Raw genomic sequence first — 9,108 nt, 5'->3', positions numbered from 1 at the left:
TGCAGCTGAAGTTGAAACCGAGCATCAGAATGGGGAAGAAAAGTGATTTAGTGACTTTGAATGTGGCATGGTTGTTAGTGTTAGATGGGATAGGATGGTCTAGAAGTTCTCTAGGTGACAATGCTTTGTTCTTGTCAGAGGTCAGGGGAGAACGGTCAATTGGACTGATAGGAAGGCAACAGTAACTCAGAAAACGTCTTGTTATAACCATGTATTTGCAAAAAGCAAGCCCAAATTGGAAAATAGAAGATTGGAAAAGTGTTGTCTGGACTGATCAATCTCAATTTCTGATGTAACATTGAGATGGTAGGGTTGCAATTTGGTGTAAACAACATGAACGCATCCTGCCTTGGGGGTACTGGTCAAATTGTATGGAGAATATTTTCTTGGCACACTCTGGGCTACTTAGTGAAAATTGAAGATCAGTTAAAGCCTGCCTGAATATTGTTGGTGAACGTGTCCGTCCCTCTATGACTACAGTGTACCCATTTTCTTATGCGACTAAAGGATAGCACACTGTGGCACAAAGCTCAGATTATCCCAAACTAGTTTCTTGAACATGACAATGAATTCAGTGTGCTCAAATGGCCTCTACAGTCACCAGATCACAATCTAATAGAGCACCTTCTGATACAAGAGATTCACATCCTGGATTACAGTAACTGTGTGATGCTATCATGTCAACGTGGAACAAACTCTCTGAGAAATGTTTCCAGCACCTTGTTGGATATATGCCATGAAGAATTAAGGCAGCTCTGAAGGCAAAAGGTGATCGAACTCTAAACAGAGTACTAGCAAGTGCCAGGTCAAAATATTTCTACCCCAAGTTGGCAATAAATCTCCAAATTAGCTTTATTTTTATTTTCTATCTAAAGGGGAGGCTAAGTCTATGCTAATAATAACACAGTAACAACTCTAATGAACTGGGCTAAATGTGCCCCCATAAAGGTTGTTTGTTATCATTGGCTACGTGGCCTGTAAAGCATTTATACAGACTAGCTGAAATTATGGGAGGGGAGAGTTATTTGGGTTTATTGGCTTTACTCTGAGGAAAGCTTTGAATCTGGGTGCATCATAAAACTTATATGATTAATTTGTTTGTTATTAAAAAGCACACATTGAAAAATCACATATATTTGTGTATTGGTGTTAATGATTATTGCCTTTTAAAGGCACTATGGGGTTTGGTGCCATAAGACAAAACTACTTCCTCTGTTCATTTCTAGTCCAAACTAACAGCCTATTTGCACTAACTTTATATTGATCGGGTAGCAAAATTGATCCTCTAATCTGAACCCTAGCAGGAAATTAAATAAGCATATTTCATTACTGTTCCTTTTAAGTAAAAAAAATCAAGAGAATATAATGAATTTATATGCAGCTGGGAAAACTAAAACCCTTCAGATGCTAAGAAAATAACATAATTTAATATTTGGCCAGAGCATACAATCCGGTCTCAGTGTATGACTTTGTCTGCGGGGAAAACTGCTGTAGGTTGTTGGCTCTGGCAGCATGTTGACTTCATGAGATTAGTTAACCATATTACTTATATTTTTTATGGTGCCAACTGAGGTCCTTGTAGACCCACAGTGTAGCATGTTGTATCACTGATGTATGTGTAATTACATTAAGGAGTGGCTTAGTTTGTAATGTTCTAGCTTTGACCACACGAAGTAGTTCCTCACAAAAATAGAAACTGGCTTTGTCTGCAACTTTGGCATATAATGCTATTTCATCCTATCATTTTTCATGTCTCTTAGAGCTAACGAGGTACTGTAGTAGCAAGTGCTTCACAGACGCTTTTCATGAGTCAGCTTAGCCAGTGCGGTTTGGATTTAGCTTTGCTCAGAGAGGCCAAATGATCTCCCCTCATTCAACTTTCATTAAATGTAACATACACAAGGAGAGGCACAGCTGACAGAACTTACAGGGTTCTCTGACGGTTCATTACATCCACTGAAACGCAATTGTCTGTCTTCGCCATCCGGGCATTTGGGGTTTGGTTTTGTTCTTCTGGGTTAATTTCAGAGTGACAGTGGCAGTTCTCAGCCTTGCTGAATTATTTAACTGCATGCAGCCTATTGGCATTATAATCAAGGCCCTGAGTGGTGGTGCAATATGTTCTAAAGCTCTCATAGTATTTTATTAATAAGCTTCAGATGATGAGCTAGGGCTCTGGGGTTAAAAACTACTTTGTATTTGCCTATATCGGGGCGAACATGCGCTTAACTTTGAATTAGCTGGTGTGACACAGGTGGACTTCTCAAAACCGTATTGTTTTTCATCATAACTTGCTTGTGTGAGAATCAGCCTATGTGGTTATAAATCCTTTCTGCAAATATCTAACTGCATGAAGCTGAAATAGCCCATGTAACCGAGGTGTGATGTGAGTGATCTCTGTATTTAATTTTTAATAAGCTGCAGTCTGTGTGTGTGGCTTGAGCAGCAGTGAACCTAATGCTACTACTCCATCCACTCCCTGTTTATAAAAACGTACATTATATTGTACAATAAAGTAAAATATTTATACCACCCCTGCCTTGTTTGCTAGCATACCCAGAAGATAAATCTAAAACTGTTGATAACTCAGCCTCTCTGTTTTAGGTTTGGGCTGTGGGAGCATGTGAAGCAATTTTACAACACTCCCTGTATGCTAAAGTTAGCAGGGAACAAGCTTTTTGCTTCAGTTTACAGCTGTAGTTAGTGTCTTATGGACATTTCAAGTCTGTTACTGTATGCACTCCTCCTGGTTAGCCTAACTGAGCCCAATAGATGCGAAAATGTACCAAAAATGTGAAAAAAATAGACTCTGAGGCTTCAGTTTGCACCTGTCTATACACATATGATGTCATTCGGTTATTCCCCGTACAACAGCTATTGTGTAACGCTAACAGCCTGATTGATGTCTTGCGCAATACATTCCACAGTTCCCACTGTGATCTAATGTTTCCATTTTGATAAGAGGTAGCGTCACATGCAGCCTGGCCTGATTCATGCTGTGGCAAGATGCTAATGACACCGTGGCTGGATAACAGACTGTATATTAAAGATGGACGTAGCCACTGTGACGTCTGCCACTGGTTAGTGAAGTCAGGTGATGGGGAAAGGGGTGGATCTCACAATGTTTATTCCTACAGAAGCAACTTGTGAATGACAAGGAATGATCACTTTAAAGCATACACTCTTTTGTTGTCTGTTTGACTGTAACTGGGGACACGATTTACAAACCAAACAACATGTTGCACTCAGAAAACCTTGAAATTAGTAACTGAGGTCATAAACTTAGCAGCAAAGCATTTACTGAGGTGACAGATGAAGTGAGCAGCAAGGTTGTTTTCCCATAGACGTTCACATAATCTTCAATTAGTCTTTTCACAACCAGAGGAGATGATCCTTGTTGGCACTAGAAAGAATCTAAGTTAGAGCTAATGTACTGCTAGATGATATGTCGGTTTTTAAACTTTTATATGCAACAACATGAGCAATGTTTACGACACTCAACTTTAACAAAATGAGGTTTCATCTTCTTAAGCACGGTCTCTGTTCATTCTGCGCCAACTCCCAGGAGGCTGGTTGTTTGCAGAGCTGTGGAAATCCAAAATATCAGCAAAAACTTCCCAATATTTTACAGGTAGTTTGTTCCCCCCACTGCCAATAAATAACCAATAACAATCCTGATGTAAAATTCAACCACTGAGAATTAGGTCAGAAGAAAGCCTAAGATGAGATCTTACATTTCAGTGACATAGTTTAATTGCCTGAAGTATATTTTCAGAAAAAACAAAAGTATATCTCTTCTTAAAGATCTTTTTGTTTAAAGCCCTTTTTAAAATTCTGAATAAATGATAATTACATTTCCCATGATAGTCAGCAAAATGTGGGTTACACTAGCTTTTTATTTAACACATTTTTCCACATTCGCAGAGTTTCATGTGGCTGGCTTATGCCCATTCGCAGTGAGAAAGCAGGCACGAGAGGGAGAGAGAAGTGTTTGAATTTATCATTTAGAAGACAGGCCCAGAAGGCTACACAGTATCTCTTTCACAAGTCATTTTCAGCTGCATATGGTTCATGTTACACATTAGCGTGAGTGTAGTTGGGTGAACTGAGTACCACATTGAACACTCTCCGATAGAGACCTGCAATCTTCCATCATTCTCTGCTTACAGTTTCTGATGAATCATTCACATATGATGGGCTGAGAAGTTCCACATTGCATTGTCTTTATAGCTGTATATGCACAGCTCTTTGTTAAGTCTTTATGCAGTCATGCTTCATCAGCATAGTGAGTCATCATAGATGCCGGCTCAGCTCAGGTCGGTCACTGTCCGAGAACGAGAACGTTTTCATAGCGCTGTGAGCCGTCAGCTTACTGAACCGGTTAGATTGGTGCAACAACAAAGTCTGACCTCAACCAGGTGGTGTGCTATAAATCCAAAATTACTGCAGTATTTGCATATCACCCTGGCTGCCTTCAATCTTTGACAATAATCCACACCTGAGAAATGTTTTCAAGTATTATCTTGTCCAGTAATTCACTGAACATCTCAGTGGGAGTTAATTAAAATGCCTTTCTGCCCTCTTGCTTACCTCATTCTGCATTTCCTGCAGGGTGCTCATCTGTTCTGTTAGCTACCATCTGACTGCCTCAGACTCGGTGTTAGAGGAGCCGCCAGTGTTAGACCTGCCTCCAAGCTACACAAATATTTCTGCATGCCCTCCAAATGCTCCTGTATCTCACATTGTCAAGGATCGTTTCAAAATGTTTGTCAGGGCCCACAGTTCTCCATCTTGACTCTCGGCTGAGTGATCAGAATTTTCTTGTAGCAATTTGTGGTGAAAGTTTGTGCGGTGCAAATTTGCAGAGCATAAAGTGTTTTCGCAAGTGTGAAAAAAGGTGAGAAATGCGAGAATTAGACCTATTTCAGGGCTACATTTTAAGTATGTTGAGGATTGTGTCACAGTTCGATTCAAGCAGCTAACGGTGACGCTAGCTTTGGAGTTTAGACCAGCTATAAGATTAATATCATGCAATTAGTCATCTAGTTTTCTCCTTCGGGGTTGAAAGCAATTCAGTGACAGACTTTGGTGCTGTGCTCTGCCTTTAATGGGGACATACCGCAGAAAATGTGGGCTTTGAGGCCTGCTTCTATTGTGGTTGGCCTCTGTTAAGTAGAATGAGCACACGACAGTAATCACTGACCCTTTTTTTATTCTTGGGCTGCAAAAGGAAAGGTGTGTCCTTCCAGATAGCGTGCATGGTCACGTGGCTCTGCACTGATCACACATCAAGGCATTCTTTTCCCCCCTCTGCTCTAGTTAATACACAACCATTGTAGGAATAAAGCAAGAACATAGAGCTGTGTGTGAGACAGGCTTTTTGTGTTTTGACACTGTGGGTTGAATTTAATTTCATTCCACTGACACGTCTTCAAGCAACAGCAATTTAAACATCTTCGCTGTTATTGCTTTTCCCCAGAGTGTGGATGTGATTTGTTGTGCAAATTTGGGTGAGTTTGCATTCAGTATTACAAAAGATAATTGGAAGCTTGGCAAATTCTTTGGAGAGAATAAGTGAGACCTTTTTTTTTCTCCTTCCTGTACTCAAGGAAAATCCTGTAAACACTGTAGCAAATTATTCACACACCATCCTTTTCAGTTTAGTCTAGATTTAAGGCCACAAATATGTTCCTCCAAACACTTTAAGAGATAGATAGATAGCCAATCCAGTCCACAGCCCAGTCAGTAATCTAGTGTCTGTTTTGCCATACATTAAAGATGTAAAGTGAGTATATGACATCTATTGCACTTAGAAGTTGATTATATATTAGCAATACAGCAATAATAGCACATCCTTCTAGATTTTGTTCCATATTAACCTTACTTGCATTATGCAGTCTGTCTGCCACAGGATGCAAAAGGTTTACTGCATAAAGAAAATGCAATAGCTGCAGAATCTGACAAAAATATAAATTTTTTTTGTCTGCCTTTGCTGTCTGTTTCTTTTGTTAAAGCACAGTACAACACGGAGCAGTGCGGTGATGCAGTGGCTAAAAATGTCACCTCACAGCTACCCAGATGTTTTCCACATAAAGATGACTCTAGTTCTGTGGTGTTTAGTCGATTTTCTGAGTATGAATCATCAACTAGTTTGAGACGTGAAGCATCATAGGAATCTTTTTAAGATGAACAATTTTTGCTGGTTTCAGATGCTCAGATGTAAAGATTGATGCTTTGTATTGTTGTGTATCATCATGAACTGAACATTTTAATTTTGGTTGGAAATTTATGACTAAAATGTATATATATTTTTTAATACTTGACGAATTTAAAGGATGTGCAGATTAAAAGGTTATTGGATTAAAGTATTTGGTCAATAAGAGTCTCTATTTGTAGAGTTTGCATGTTCTTTCTGTGCATTCAGGGGTTTCCGCTGGATACTCTGGCTCCTTATCACAGTCCAAAGACCTACCCCTTAGATTCATTGGTGATACTCTATAGGCTGAATGTGTTTGATGTCTGTCTCTCTGTGTTCACCCAGTAACAAGGTGACATCCTTGAGATTAAACATGTCTTATACAAGCATGCTGTCAGTTAAGACGGGCAGCATTATGCTAGAAGGAGTTAGAATTTAAACCCTTAACGCCCAGTGTATCCTATTTGATACATACAGTTTTTATGTGAGACTTCAGTGTGATTTCTTTCCCCTCGTAAAAACATAAATCAATTGCACAATACAATTTTAAGCAGTTACAAAAAGCCACATGTTACAAATACGTTACAAATTAAAAGTCATATATGGAAATAAAAATTGAATTCATTTTTTAAACTAATTTGTCAGGTGGTTCAATAAATTCTCCATTTTCAAAAAATTTAATTTTATGGCAAATATTTCATGGTTTAGGGGTTAAAGGGTTAATTGTGGGAGAATAAAGAGCACATGCAGGAGAACACAGAAGCAGTGTTTTAATGCAACAACCCTCTTGCTTTGAAGCAACAGCACTAACCACTGAACGAACCACCATGCTGTTAGCTCCAAAAGTGTTGCTTAAAAATAAGTTATTCTGGGTCAACATGCCTAATTTTTCTCTCTGATTTCTAAAGTGTTGCTGATTGTTTTGCTGGTAGTTTGCTGATGGCTGTTTGCTAGCAGACATTCTTTGTTGAGATAAGCCTCTACAGTATTTATTACTCTCAGTTGGAAAGAAAAGAAAAAGTTGGTAACCACCTACTTCACATTGCCCCTTATTGATTCAAGTTGCTGATTATCATCAACTTTCCATAGAGCCTGGTTGCCACTTCACTGGTAGGCACTTCATGTGTGGACAGGGCTCCTTTGCAGCAAGATTACAGTCTGTAATAACGTTTGGAAACGCTATATAAAAATCTGTTTCCACTTCAACTTGATTAGAAATTTTCAATAATTTTCAGTATTAATTATTTGGTATTTTACTTCAGGTAACCAAGTAATAATGACTTCATATCAAAAGATTTCCTTTATAGTCGTTTTATATCGAAAAGAACATTTTGCCGCATGTTCAGAAAGTGACTTAAACCATTAGCCAGTTTCGAAACCAGTCAGATAACGTTCTGTTGGAAATATGTTAATCATCCAAGTTCTACATTTCAGAAGCAAACGCTAAACTTTAAAGTGATGCAATCATTTATCGTTTGAATGTTTTTGTTATCTGTGCTATTCATTGTATATTCAGTACATTTTAGTGGATTTCTTTTTCTAATGCCCTTTGATCCATCATACATGATAAATTGATTTGATAAACTAGTCAATTCTTGCCATCACCAGTGTGTGAATATGTGGGTGGATGGCTGGGTGTGTAAAGCGCTTTGGGGTCCTTATGGACTAGTAAAGCGCTATACAAATACAGGCCGTTTACCATTTCTTGCTGGGAACCTTTTAAAATGTTCAGACACCAGTTTCAAGTTATATATGCCTGCTTCCCAGGACAGATAAGTCCAGTTCCTTGAGCATTGCTCTTATAATTCCTCCATGGGCAATGGTCTGTCTGGCTCTGACTATACTGGCAAGAGGTTGAGGGAATAAATGTTCTCCCAAGTATTAACTGAAGGCTGGAATGTGTGGTTCGTTATCTAACCATTTTCTCCGTTTGGAGTTTTTTTGAATTTACTACTTATCAGCTTTCTATGCTGAATTTGTTCTTTGGAAAATTTAGGTAAAAATAAAAACTTAGTTGAAAAGCTTAGTCAGTTTCCAAATTATAATATCTAGAATTATAGCTTGTTGTTTAACATTTAGAGGAAGATCAAAATGCACGTAGCTCTCCTTTAGGCCTCACGCACTGTTTCTGCTTTTGTTAGTGTTTTGTAGAGCTATTGTCATGTCTGAAAGTTTGCCTGTCTGCATACATCTGCCTCTTTTTCTATGTTTGCATGGTTGTCCTAGATTTGGGCAGTGCTGCAGTCCATTAGCCTTAAGAGTTTATATCACAAGAAGTGAACAGCTTCCTCTAAGGCTTCGAGGTTGTGGACAGTATTTCCAAAGGCGAGTGATAAATGGAGCTTGCTTGGTATAACTTTCCCTCACAACAAGGCTATCAATTCGCTCCCAAGCAAACAGTTGCTTTTACTCTGAGCTGTATTGTGCCGAACGGAGGCCAGGAAGAATTAATGCGAAGATGAGGGCACTCAGTGGAGATCGAGAGGGCGATTTGGAGGTTCATGACAAACAGACTTGGCTGCAGTAGATTTAATGGGCCAATTTTTTGAATACTAAGTCCTATGATAGATCATGTTAAGTTCTTTCACAATAATCCCAATTGAAAACTAATTTTATCCAGTGACTAACATTTGACGTTTGCTTCTGTTAAAAATACTACGTGGAGGTTTTCAGTGGAATACATGTACAAATTGGTGCACAGGGTGTGAAGACAGAGTGCTTAGCATTTACCACAGACCACCACTTCCTGTTTGCTAAAGTGTCATTTCTGATAAAGATTCCTATCTATTCTCATTTGCTGAACTTAACAAGATGTGTGTCACTAAAAATGTTGTTACCCACTGATCTGATCAGTGGCACTTCAAGCATGTTTTGATAACACCCAAAACAACATGTGAATCTTTATTTTTTTT

The 9,108-nt window shown here is 38.8% G+C and overlaps 1 protein-coding gene across 2 annotated transcripts in view; it reads left to right on the top strand.

Annotated features, from left to right (window-relative positions):
* The window catches only part of elf1 (E74-like ETS transcription factor 1), a 39,006-nt gene that overhangs the window by 4,405 nt on the left and 25,493 nt on the right, over window positions 1-9,108 (top strand). The window lies entirely within an intron of this gene.

This window comes from Pundamilia nyererei, unplaced genomic scaffold, assembly GCF_000239375.1.
Source record: "Pundamilia nyererei isolate P.nyererei 1_Seehausen unplaced genomic scaffold, PunNye1.0 scaffold00008, whole genome shotgun sequence".
NCBI lineage: Eukaryota > Metazoa > Chordata > Actinopteri > Cichliformes > Cichlidae > Pundamilia > Pundamilia nyererei.
Note: the sequence above shows the minus strand (reverse complement) of the source record. Positions and strands in the feature narration are given on the sequence as shown.